Raw genomic sequence first — 13,793 nt, 5'->3', positions numbered from 1 at the left:
TCAAGATCTGCCAGCAACCCCCTTCTAGTAAAACGACACCGTTTCAATCCTCATTTTTCCCACCTTTGGAATAAACTCCCACACTCTCTTCAACCCCATTCTTCCCTCCAAGTCTTCAAAACAGCTGTTAACCACCACCGCTTATCGTCCCCCATCCAAAACCACAATCTTTTCTACTCCCGTTAATCCACCCCTAACCCATCTCTCCTTCATGCTTGGAAGCATCATTGGTATGCATTGCTGTCTGCGCTGTTGCTGAAGATTCACCAATAAGTGATGAAAGCGGTCCGGCAGCTGAGGGGGGTGTGCAGCATTGGGAGTCTTATGTGGGTACTATGTATGAACGTTTTTATAGTTGTGGAGGAACTCTGGGAATGGTTTGAAACAGCATAGTGCTTACCTTGTGTAGGTCTTCTTGGGGTGCTTTATGCAGCGTCTTCGGCTTGAGGAGTGTGGGAGGTGTTAAAAAAAAAAAAATATATATATATATATATATATATATATATATATACATATATATATATATATATATATACATATATACATATATACATATATACATATATACATATATACATATATACATATATATATATATACATATACATATACATATATGAGCCTGGTGTTGGCGCAGTGGTTAGGGCAGCGGCTTGGGATCCAAAAGGTCCCGAGTTCAAGCCCCGTTGGGCCACTGAATTAATACAACAGGGGGTTGACTCAGCCTGTCATCCTTCCGAGGTCGGCGAAATGAGTACCAGTGCACTGGGCCGGTGTATACCCCGGTTAAAATAGGTGTACCATATCCCTGTGTCGTAAGAGGCGACCAGGGTTGCGTCAGGAAGAGCATCCGACGTAAAACATGTGCCAAATCTCAATGCGGATCATAGGGATGATCCGCTGTGGCGACCCCTAACGGGAGCAGCCGAAAGAAGAAGATATATATATATATATATATATATATATATATATATATATATATATATATATATATATATATATATATATATATATATATATATATATATATATATATATATATATATATATATATATATATATATATATATATATATATATATATATATATATATATATATATATATATATATATATATATATATATATATATATATATATATATATATATATATATATATATCTGTGGCTTTGACTATATTAGTATAAAAATTGTCAACGTTTTCATTAGCAAGCTCTTCCCTCACTTCATTGGAGCAGCAGCTATAAAAGCTGTCCCTTTTGGCCTACTTGGGAAGATTCCACGAGGGGAATCTGTTTCAATCGTCGAGGTCCCTTTCCAATTTGAGGTTAGTGATCACAGGTAAATGGTCACTACCCAAACTGTCATTGTGAACCCTCAATTCCCACCTTGCCACGACAGATGAGGAGACAAAGGTGACGTCGAATGGAGAAAACTGTCCAGTGTATGGATTGAAAAAAGTCCCATTCCCCTCATTTTAAAAGCACCAAGTCAAATTCATCAATGATATTTTCGAGGCATTCACCATTTTTATCGGTAAGTTTGGAGCCCTATAGACTATTGTGGCTGTTGAAGTCACCACGCCAAAGAATCACCCCTTCACACTTACTTAAGACCTCCTGGAGCATGTTATAGATCAGCGGTTGGCAGGGATTATCGAACTTCATAATGGTAACAGGCTCCCTTGTGCAAGGATTTTTGATAATATTCCATTTCAGTTCAGCATTACATTCAATTTCCATGAAGGGAACACCAAGCTTGACAAACACCCCACATCCACTTCCTTTCCCACTCACTCTGTCCCGACGTTTGAAGGTATAACTCAGGATATTACATTGGTTGTGACATTTAAGCCAGGTTTCTTGGATGCAGATTATAACCAGTTTGTTTGAAAGATCACTGATAAACTTAATAAATCCAGCCCCATGGACAGGTAACCTTTGTGCATTGCATTATATAACTGGAGAGTTCATAAAACACCTTACCCTGCACAGTCTTGAGAAACAAGGACATGGGCAGAGTCTATGAGCGGCAAATTTGATTGGTTGTTATGACGTAAATTGCCGTAATATTTTTTTGTCCAAGTACTGCTTAACAGAAAGGTTTTGAAAGTGCTAAAAAGGCGATTCGTGTTTCACGGTGTTTAATGATATGATTAAATTCAAATAAAATAAATATTTTATAAGTTGTAGAAAAGACATTTTCAGAAGTTTACCTGTGCGTAAGCTGCACGACTTCTAGAAATACCTCAACAGTGACCCAAACATAAGCCACAGCAGTGGCAAACCCAAACATAAGCCAGGTCTCCTACTACGCTCCTCTCCACAAGACCTTTTTAATGCCTCCAAGTAAGCCTGATGTATCTGTTGGGATTTGTACCTTTTTCTTAAAAGCTTTGTTTCTTCCCAAATCAATTCACCCTGCTTGGGACATTGTGTGTGAGATAAGGAAGGTTTAACCTTGAGTGATTCAAGGGAGCATTGTGTAGCAGGATCTGGGAGGAAAACCTCTGATCTTGCTTATCGGTTTGATATATATATATATAGCATATGTCCGGTATATATATATATATATATATATATATATATATATATATATATATATATATATATATATATATATATATATATATATATATATGTATATATATATATATATATATATATGTATATATATATATATATATATATATATATATATATATATATATATATATATATATATATATATATATATATATATATATATATATATATATATATATATATATCGCCAGGACATAAGCCAGCTGGTAATCCAGCTGGTCCTGGGTTGAAGGAAAGGACAATGTGTAATGGCATTTGTTAAAGATAAAAACCGAGTATATAAGGGAGTGGCTCAAACTTTTCTGGCAGAGCACTCTCCGGTTACCTAAATTGCTAATTGGTGTTCCTGGTGTTTGCTGCTCTCCGTGCGGCCGCATGTATTGGTAAACAATAAATAATTTTCTCTCAAGTACATCGACGTCTTCATGCCTTAAGTGAAGGGTGATCGACGACCCGACACATCGTCCATGTTGTCTGCTCACATCACGACTGGGGTCCATGAGCCTGTGCTGCTCGCAGACGTTAATTTAGTGAACATTCAGTCTGCTGACTGAGACCTCATTGAGCTTCAACATTCTGATCTTGATCTGAAAACTGTTCCAATGGATGACACAAGGAACAAAATATCTGCTTTGGACACTGTACCAAACTGCGCCTTGCCTTACCTCAGGAAACTGTGGACTCAGTTTGGTCATCTTACAATGACGGATGATCTTCTGTGTCGACGGATCTGTGATAACCCTCTCAAAGTGAGTTGTTCCAACTGGTGATCCCAAAGTATTTAATTCCCCAAGTGCTACAACATATCTATGGACATCCCACATCTGGACATTATGGCTATTACAGAACATTGCACAATGCCACTCAGTTATTTTATTGGCCTTACATGTATGTTGACATTTCAGTCCACTGGTAGCAATGTCCTGCCTGTGAATCGCGAAGATCTCCTGTGCCTCGACACCAGGCCCCTTTGGTGCCCATTTCACCATCAAGGCCCTTTCAGATAATTGCTGGAGATTTGACAGAGCTTCCCACATCAAGGAAAAGTCATTGCTACATACTAGTTGTCATGCATCTCTACTCCAAGTTTGTGAATCTCTACCCTCTACATGACCAAACAGCTGAACCTGTGGCACGCTGTATTTTTAACCAGTACATCCATCAACACAGAGTCCCTGAGGCCTTGGTCGGATCAGGACTGCCAGCTTGAATCCAACTTGATCAAGGATCTCTGCTCTCACTTGGAAAGTCAAAGCTCTGAATGTCAGCGTATCACCCACAATGTAAGGGAGTAGTGGAGCATTACAATCGTACCATGAAGGACGAACTTGCCAAAGCCTTGTTTCACAGAGGAATTGAATGGGATGAACACCTCCACCAGATTGAAGACGCTAGCTGGGAGGCGATTCGGCATGGACGAATCCGTCACCTGGTGCTGGAGACAAAGCAAGGCAACGATAGAGAAGATGCAAAGAAAGAAGAAGGCGCAAAGGGGAAAGTCAGTGAAGTGGCCACAGCTTGAGGAGCATCTCGTCGCTTGGGTTCGGAAGAAGACAGCAGAGGGTTACGCCATCTCAATACTTGCTCTCAGGCTGAAGATGAGGAGCTTAGCTAAGGAGGATGACATTGGGGACTTCGTGGCCAGCCCGTTGTGGGCCTACAGGTTCAAGGCACACCATCAACGCCACTTTGACGCCGCACACACATCTCCAAACATCTACCCAATGATAATGAGTGGGGAAAAGACCTCCACCAAGAGCGGGAGGATGCGAAAGGTCGACCTTCCGATGATCTGCGGCTGGATCGTCAGGGTGTGGGAGGAGATACCATCGGACATCATCAAGTGAGCATTTCTGAAATTCTGCATCTCCAACAACATGGACGGCACAGAGGACGACATCATTTGGGAGGAGGAGGCTGCAAATGACGGTGACAGTGACGTGGACTTTCTCTCCCTGTTTCGGACAAGGAGCTACGTGCCGTCTTCGACGAGGAAACCATTGACGAGGATTTCCTCAGGTTTAGCTGAAAGGCTTCATCAAACCCAAACGGCCCTTTTCAGGGCCACAAATCCACAAGAAATATGTATGATACCGGTATGAATCCCTTTTCTTCCTTTTTCGAGTGACAAAAAAAATCCTCTATCATATTAAAAAATAAGAAAGAAAAATAATAACTTGTTGGTATCCTCTCTTCTCTCTTCAACTTCTTGTAAATGAGAATAAGACTGTTAGACGAAATTAAGCGGACATAGGAGTAAGTATGTTGATACCTCCGTCACCTTACGCTGTACAAAGTTAATGTACAAACGTATTTAGATCTAGATCAGAAAATAAAATGATCAATATAATTGTTTATTTTGAGGGTGAAAAACAGGGATGCAGTTAATACACGGCCATGGTTTATACACCAGAAAATACGGTAGTCTCCACATCTGATGTATACCTTAAAACTATAACTATTAACATGTGTCTGTCTGTCTGTCTCTGTCTCTGTCTCTGTCTCTGTCTCTGTCTGTCTCTGTCTCTCCCTCTCTGACTCTCTCTCTGTCTCTCTCTCTCTCTCTCTCTCTCTGTCTGTCTCCGTCTCTCTCTCTCTGTCTCCGTCTCTCTCTCTCTGTCTCCGTCTCTCTCTCTCTGTCTCCGTCTCTCTCTCTCTCTGTCTCCGTCTCTCTCTCTCTGTCCGTCCGTCTCTCTCTCCGTCTCTCTCTCTCTCTCTCTCTCTCTCTCTCTCTCTCTCTCTCTCTCTCTCTCTCTCTCTCTCTCTCTCTCTCTCTCTCTCTCTCTCTCTCTCTCTCTCTCTCTCTCTCTCTCTCTCTCTGTCTGTGCTACCCATCGTCACCTCAGACTTTCTCTCGAACTCATCCCTGCATTTTTACAGCGCGGCGACATCGCGCTGTTATATAATTGGCTATTCTGTCCTGTGTCTTCTGTCACACTTATTGTTGGGTGTGATGTGGGCGGAGATTGCCGGGTGAATTGTGGGCGCAGATTGCCGGGTGAATTGTGGGCGCAGATTGCCGGGTGAATTGTGGGCGGAGTTAATGCGGAAGAGCGACGTTTTTTGTGCTGAATCGTTTTCTGTGTGACGCTGGAAGTTGATTTTCTGAGCAGGAAGTGATAATCTTCCTGTTCCGTTAGTTGTTGATGCGCAGCATTGTAACTCTCGTTATCCCGCCCCCTCTCGGAGGGAGGGAGCGGGATATTGTAATCGTCCGGTTTGTTTGTCTGTTTGTCTGTCTGTCTGTCTGTCTGTCTGTCTGTCTGTCTGTTAGCAACTTTACGGCAAAACGGCTTTAGCAAACACGATCAAATTTAATCCACAAGTGGGCAATGAACCTTGGACGACCCCATTAACTTTTGGGTCCAATTGGATCAAAGGTCAAGGTCAAGGTCACAAAAAGATCAAAATCGTTTTTCGCTCATAACTTCGTCAAAAATGATCTGATTTACTTCAAACTAAGCTTATAGTGAACCTTATTCTATTTGTCACTTATAATCCTATCCATTCCAATAGTGAAAATGCATATTTGTGAAGATCGGTAGGGTCTGAAGTTTTGGGGGTCATGGTCATCGGTCAAAATTACAAATTTTCCATTAAAACTAAAACATAGTTACAAAAATACAACTTTACGGGAAAACGGCCGGCTCAAACACTGTCAAATTGTATCCACTTGTGGGTAATGAACCTCGGACGACCCCATTAACTTTTGGGTCCAATTATGTCAAAGGTCAAGGTCAGGTCACGGAAAGGTAAAAATCGTTTTTCACTCATAACTTAGTCAAAAATGGTTTAATTGACTTCAAACTATGACTAAAATATTCCTTATTCTATTCCTTATAATCAACATTCAGGTTAAGGATGTATCAAATTTAAATTTGATCCCCAAAATCACTTTATGCCTTAAATGGGTGGGATTTGTTGTACCAGGCACCTCTTGTTCTTCATTGTTTTTCACCAGAAGTGTTTTTAAAGCGCGGTGACATCGCGCTGTTATATAATTGGCTATTCTGTCCTGTGTCTTCTGTCACACTTATGGCCGCGTACGTCCCTTTGATCTGAGGGCTATAAATAGAAATTTGTCCAACGTCACAACTCTTCCCATCATGCATGCTAATTCACCGTGTCTACATTTAAATTTTATAACTGGAAAATTGTTTCACCATTCTTAACCTAGACTTTTACTGCCCCCAGCCGTGCGATATCGAAGTATTCGCTTCTTGTTTCAAGTGTCACTGACTCCCTTCTAACCCCTCTTCCTTTCCTTTCTGCCACCCATCTACTCATGCGCAATGTCTTTGTCTCCCTGTTCCCCTTTGATCCTCTATCAATCTATAAACCTACCTGCATTCCACCATGAGCTGAGATTTATACATACCAACCATCATATAAAAATTTTTAAAATGTTTTTTCATGTTCATACCCTCACTCACCAAGCAATCCCGTCCACATGGGACATGACCCCAGATAACTGAATGGTGATTAGCCAATCTCAAAGCCCAGCGTGGCAAATGCAAACCCACTTTTCCAAAGGCTCCTAATTTCTAATCAACCCAATGGCAGGAAGAGGAGACATTCCACCTTGATGATTCAACGAGGATAATTTTTTTAAATGATGATTAACAAATCAAATAACCATCAAATTTATATTAATATGTACTGAAACAATGGTAGTTGTGGTATTCATTTATAGTATGCCCCATATTTTATCTTTTAATATGACTTTTTTAATCCTCTCCTTCACCAGCTGGAGGATCTTGTTCATGCTCATAAACAATCCGTAGCTCTCGATAGTGTCCTACCTCAGCCATAGCGTCGCAGGCTGGTGTCCCTCACTTTGGCAGTGGCAGTGAGGGACACCAACAGTGTCCTGAAACAAATCCTGTTCCTGGTTCACATTGTTGACAACTCAGCCTCTTTGGAAAAACCCTCCGTATAATTTGTCAGATGACTCCACTCTGTGCAGGAAAGTCTCTTACATCGATGACAGGCAGGCTGTGGTCACATCCTTGTCTACCAATCTGGAGGAAAAAAAAAAAAAGGTCAATCACTTGGAGGATGTCATCCAATGCCTCCAAGTCCCACACACCAATTCTGTATGTACATGACGACTAGCCCTCAAATTTACTTCCACAATCGATATCTGGCAGAGGTGCAGTCGGAGCTGTGAGAACGAACAATCTGCTGCCATTATATTTACTGAATCCATCATATATTTAATGTGGTTGAGCTACAGCAAATTAATTCTGATGTACTTACTCCATTACAGATGGTCAATCATGCTACTGAAGCAGTTTCTTGGAAAGAATTATACTGGGTGGTTTGCCATTGCCTTCCCAGCAGTATTTTATAACTTGTTCTTGGTGTCGGCAATAGCTCACCTAGTTTTCACGAAGGACACAATGGGATTGCCAACATCCACCAACTAATTCCGGCAGACGGGACACCCATTTCAGTGGCCATCTGAGGGACAGCACACACACATTGATGAATAACCCTGCCTGTGAAACACCAGGATGACAGTTTATAGCTGGGTCGGGATTCAAACCAAGGCTAGACAGCTTCGAGGTGAGTGTGCGTACCTCCAGGCCATCATACCAGCCCAAATGAAGAATAGCCATTGCTAAATCTAGACCACTGTACAGCATTCTGTGCAATCTGAACTGGGGTCCTGCATACTAGGCGTCACAAACAATAAACATTACTGATTGGTGCATAAGGTTTGGTCTGCAAAAGGAGAAGGAGATGGTCTAACTTACCAGAATAGAATGAGATGGTATAAGGCATTAAGGACAAAAAAGCTAAATAGACAACATCAATATGGCATGCATACACCACAAAAACTTGACCACGCCACACCAGCACGCCCCTTCACCATACAATTCAGGCACACCGCCCCACAGAGCCACGCACACTCGCTAACAACCTGTACTTGTTTACCCACAAAGCACACAACCAGCTTGCTAGAACACTCTACCTTTACACCACTCAAAGAACCCAGTAAAAATGAGGAAACCGGAAGTATGTGGCACGGATATGCTTGCGTAACCATAAAATACGAGTTCATGCCAGTTGCAATGTAGGCAGGAACAGATTCCCAATGTGATGAAGTCCCTTTATCCTGACACCTTTAAAAACACTTCCATCTTTCGGCACGTGAGCCAGATTGCGGATCGGATGTAAAAACTGCTGCGAGTCAGAACTGAAGTTTGGGTTTGAGGACGTTCGTGGACCACAAACGAAATGTCACCTGAGGCGAGGTCTGTGACAATAATTTGGGGTAAAAATCATTGCATCATGCATGTTGGCACCCGTTGGTCGAATATCAACATATGAATGTGCAAATGTACGTGTTTTATGGATAGTGATGGAACCTGATGCTTTCTTGCCACCAAATAAGCCACTTATCGTTCTTGGGCTCGATACACTTCCTGCATCCTCCAATCAGACAACAAATGATGCTTTGTGGAATCCTGTTCCATTCTTCATTTAGCCCCAGTCAAGGTTCCCTCAGGTCTTTGGGAGGGTTACTGCATTAACAAACACTAAGTCCAAAAAGGTCTTAATATAACGATGTTCTATCCGTTTAATATACAGGGTTCTGAATGGGTATTTTCCTGCAAAAAGTGATCAATGACTTGTTTGGCAGTATGGCATTGAGCATTATATTCTTGCATAATTGGGTCAATGGCACCAGAACAAGGTCTTTCAACAGAATCCGGGGACTGTGTATTGCAATTCTGTAAATCCACCCTTCCTTGGAAGCGCAAATGAGGTCTGTGTAGCCACCAACCCAAATGCCGCCACAGACTGTAAGTGATCGCCAACACCCCACCAACCCCTCCAAAATGATCACACTCAAGGATGTTACAATGTTCATACATGTTATTCAGTGGTCCACCAGATTCAAACATATCAATCTTTTGTTGACAGAGAAAACCTGTATCCTTAAGTAAACAAATAGGCTCCTCGTATTGGAGCTGCTGCTTCTTGTGATCGATGGAATATTACAGCAAGGCTCACAGTGTTTGTTTGCAAGAATATTTATTCGTGGCAAGACCCAAAGGAATATTCAAGCAAGGCTTCTGGGATCATTTGCGCAACTGTGACTGGTCATTTTGGCTTCAAACAAAATCCTAGCATCCTGCTTCTCACTGTGTAATCACTGAGAGTGAGGGACTCCAGTGGTGGTTCTGAAGCAGATTAACGAGTCCTCAACGCAGCAGATTAATGAGTGCCACTGCCATTTTTTGAAAATATCAATCATCTCGGGGAGTGATTGACGACACACGACCTGAAGCAGATCGTCGGTAGACAAACACAAACCACTTGTTCCATGCGGTGTGCATAACCAGGAAATTACAGAGAGGGACGCATCATAGTGGGGCAGATAACAGCAATTTTTGAGAGGAATCGTGCAAATGATGATACAAGCATCAAATTTGGCTCATTTGTTCTCCAGGGGATTCTAATCAAATCTGCCTGATTGGCCATTTGAAAATCCAAGATGGTGGCCATTTTTCAAGATGGCTGCCAAGTTAGCCTCGCGAAGTTGACTTTTTGCAAAGAAGTATTTGTAGTTGTCCGATTTGAATGATCTAGGTGTGGATGCCTATGTTTTCAAGCCTGCTGGAGTGGATTTTCCTGTTTTTAAAGCCCCCTGACACACACTTGTTATGATTTTGCACCACTTTAATGATTGTCACATGAAGCTAAGGCCTTTCTGCAACTGGGCCCTGGCTAGTAAATGTTCAAAGTTATGCATATCATGCGAATGTTCCTCCAGCTGCTACTGTCCACATATGCAGCTGCAGAGTGCTGTGCAGGGGAGCCCTGACTGAAAACACTTGCATCTCCGGTTGCAACCTTTCTTACAGGAACACTTGGTCAGTTCCTGACAGCTGGCTGCAATAGAGGTAGTGTTGTCCAACATATCTGCCACGTCTCTGCTTTCTGTGTCCATCCCCATTCAGCGGGACTGCTCATGTCTGGACTGGAGATGGTTGCCTGGCCCCAGATGATCCCAGCCTGATAGGCCGCATGCTTTGCATGTTCTCTGAGGGCTGCCTGTGTTGGTGGAATTGAGTTGGTTGGTGGCCTCTGCTTGCGGGCAAAGAGATCCAGTCTTGCTTCGTCCACACCAGTGGCTGCGCTTGATCTGTCATACATGAGGACAACGAATCTCTCCAGCCTCTGCAGGTCAAGATCACGAATCAATGTTGGATGCTGGCTGAGATTGGTGAAGGTTTCAGAAATATCATCAAAGACATTCTAAGTCTGTCTTATTATCGTCTCATCTTCATCTCACTCCACCTCACATCTTCGTCTCATCTCACTCCACCCTCTGCCGTACCATCTGTCATCCCTCAGACCGGCAAGCAGCAGCTTCTTCGCTCACTGCAGATCTGGATAAAATCACAAACTGGTCCAACACGTGGAACATGTCTTTCAATCCAGACAAATCTCACACTCTCACTATGTCTCTTCGAAAGGACCGTTTACAAAACCCCCCCATCCACTTTCTCAACAATCCTCTGGAAGAAGTCTTTTCTTTCAAGCTTCTGGGTCTCACTATCTGCCATGACCTTTCCTGGGAAAGTCACATTTCCAACCTTGCCTCAAAAGCCAGTCGCCGACTGGGAATCCTCCGTCGTGCAAAGTCCTTCCTCGGCCCTCTTGAGCTCCTGACCACTTACAAAGCTTTTGTCCGTAGCCTGATGGAGTACTGCTCTCCCCTCTGGGCTGGTGCTCCTGCCTCCCACCTTTCTCGACTTCACGCTGTCGAAACCAGGGCTTTTAAGATCATTGGCATCTCCCGCAATGAAGCTGAGTCTTTGGGCCTCTCACTCAATCACCGCAGGTTGGTCGGTGGTCTTTCTGTCTTCTACCGACTCCTCTCCAGCCTTGCCCCCCTGCTCTCTCTGTGATTTGTCCCAACCACATTTCCACAGGTCGCTCAAGGTCCGCCAACAACCCCCTTCTGGTAAAACTACCAAAATCACGAATCACTGCTCATCTTCACTCTTTCATTCCTCTTTTTTCCCGCCTTTGGAATAAACTTCCTCACTCTATTCTTTCCCATTCTTCCCTCCAGGCTTTCAAAACAGCTGTTCACCACCACCTCTTATCTTCCCCCATCCAAATCCTCGATCTTTTCTACCCCCGATAATCCACCCAAGCCCACTTCCTTCAATTCTCCTGCTTTCCTCCCTGAAAGTCCCTTTAATGTCCATCTTCCACTCGCCATGTTCCCCGTCCCATCCCCATCCCTCTCCCTTCCACAGTTCACCTGCGTCTGTTCCCCAATGTTTTGTCCCTTCCACTCCCGCCCCTCTTGTCTCATGCCTCCTTGCTGTGAGTTGTGTGTTAGCTCTCATACGAGCCTCGACCAAGGTATACAAAAAAATCTTATTATCCCAGCAGCTTTCGCTAGATGGATCGCTTCACCGTACTTGGATGCTTGTGTGAGGATTGAGCCGACATCATTCTCAAAAGCCAGCAGAACATCTCGTCCTTGGCGATGAGCTTGCAGCTTGGGGATGTGAAAAAGCAGCTGGTCCTTTAGTCGAGTAGGATGAACATCAGGCGATTCAACACCAAGCTGCTCCAGCCTCTGCTTGTAAAGCATGGTCACATCAGCAAGCCTGAAAATGGGTGGATCTGTACTATCACTGGCAGTTTTCATCTCACTAATGTAGGTGACCAGTTCGGAGAAAGCAATTGGATATGCTTCTTTCAAGTGCTCCTGTGCTTTCTCTTGCTCCTGCACCTTCAGGTAGTCTCGTTCTCGGTTATGCAGTGCCACCAAGCAGGCAGGGTGATATTTCAGTTATTGTGCTACGACATCTCCTTCACTCAGTTTGGCAAAGAGTTTTCTATCACTGAGTGTTTTTGCACATTTGTTTATTCTCTTATTCAATTTAATTGTCATTGCTTCTCTAAGCTCACCCCCTTGGGTTTCGCAAAGAAAACATTCTTGTGTTTTAGCTTCTTGGACCTTTCGTGGGATCTTACTTCTACTGCCCTCATCACTAGCACCTGCAGGGATTGATCTTTTTCAGCTCTGTGTAACTTTGTGTTGTTAAATAGAAGCCTGCAACTCTCATGATATCGTGCCTTGTTTTTTCTCAAGGTTTCCTCTATCCCACCACCTTCAAGTCGTGCAGGGTCTAGCTTGATTGGTAGTGCATTGAGTGAGTGAAACAGAGGAATATTCCTTGCCAAGTTCATATACCCATCATCTCCTCTTTTGGCAGGATTGGCCTGGGGGGCCTTTCGATCTTCTTTCTTAACTTCCTCACATAGGCAACACTTGGTCCAGACAGTGTTCCATGATTTAGCAGTAGAACTCGCGTCCATGGCCAGTATGACGTTCAGGGTTGAGGGTTTATCCTTTTACCACCCTGTGCATGTATAATGGACACTTTCCTGTATGGGATACAACTAGGTTTATGCATCTGCCCTACACCTAGTCCGATCGTTCATCCAGTGTCATAAGTCCCGTGCGATCTGTACACCATCCAGATAACTAAAACCCCGTTATCCTTGGCTCGGCTCTCCGGCGCTGGCACGTCCTGTCGATTCAGGTGTGGCTGCCTAACTGATCCAGGGTTGATTAGGCAACATTTGGGACACTAGTAAGTTGTTGCAGTATGATGCCAACAATGATGCCAACATACAATTCCTACTTAGCTGACACTGAACCCCATGCTAAGTTTCACAGCAGTGATGTCACCAATGTGCCTTGGTAGTTACCGACAATCACTCCTTCAAGAAATTCTTACTTGGCGATGAACTGGAAATGTAGATTAAAGGACCGGTAAGTGTCCTGGATTCAATCAGCACATCTGTTTCATCAACTTCGTGCACTTCGAAAATTTGGAGCTAGATGTACTCCATCACACGCAGAGACCTTCTGTGTGCTACCCTCATCTAGTTGAGCCCGCGAGCCAATGCGGTTTACCAGGGTGTGGCCGATGCCATGCACTAGCAACTTCTTGCAGCCATAGATGAGAGTTGAGCCAGTGATGAGGACCAGTTCCAGCAGTCCATCCAAGGGGTGGCTGACTGCTGAAACAAAGGTACTACCTCTAACACTACACCCCTACACCCCATGCATAAATAGCTACTACCACATACATGTTAAGTCATGCAAACGTATGAAAATCATAAACAAATGTGCAAAATCAGAAAAAGTGTGTGTCAGG

The sequence above is a fragment of the Eptatretus burgeri genome, chromosome 5 (genome assembly GCF_056783735.1).
Source record: "Eptatretus burgeri isolate ZD-2024b chromosome 5, Ebu_testis_v1, whole genome shotgun sequence".
Classification (NCBI taxonomy): Eukaryota; Metazoa; Chordata; class Myxini; order Myxiniformes; family Myxinidae; genus Eptatretus; species Eptatretus burgeri.
Note: the sequence above shows the minus strand (reverse complement) of the source record.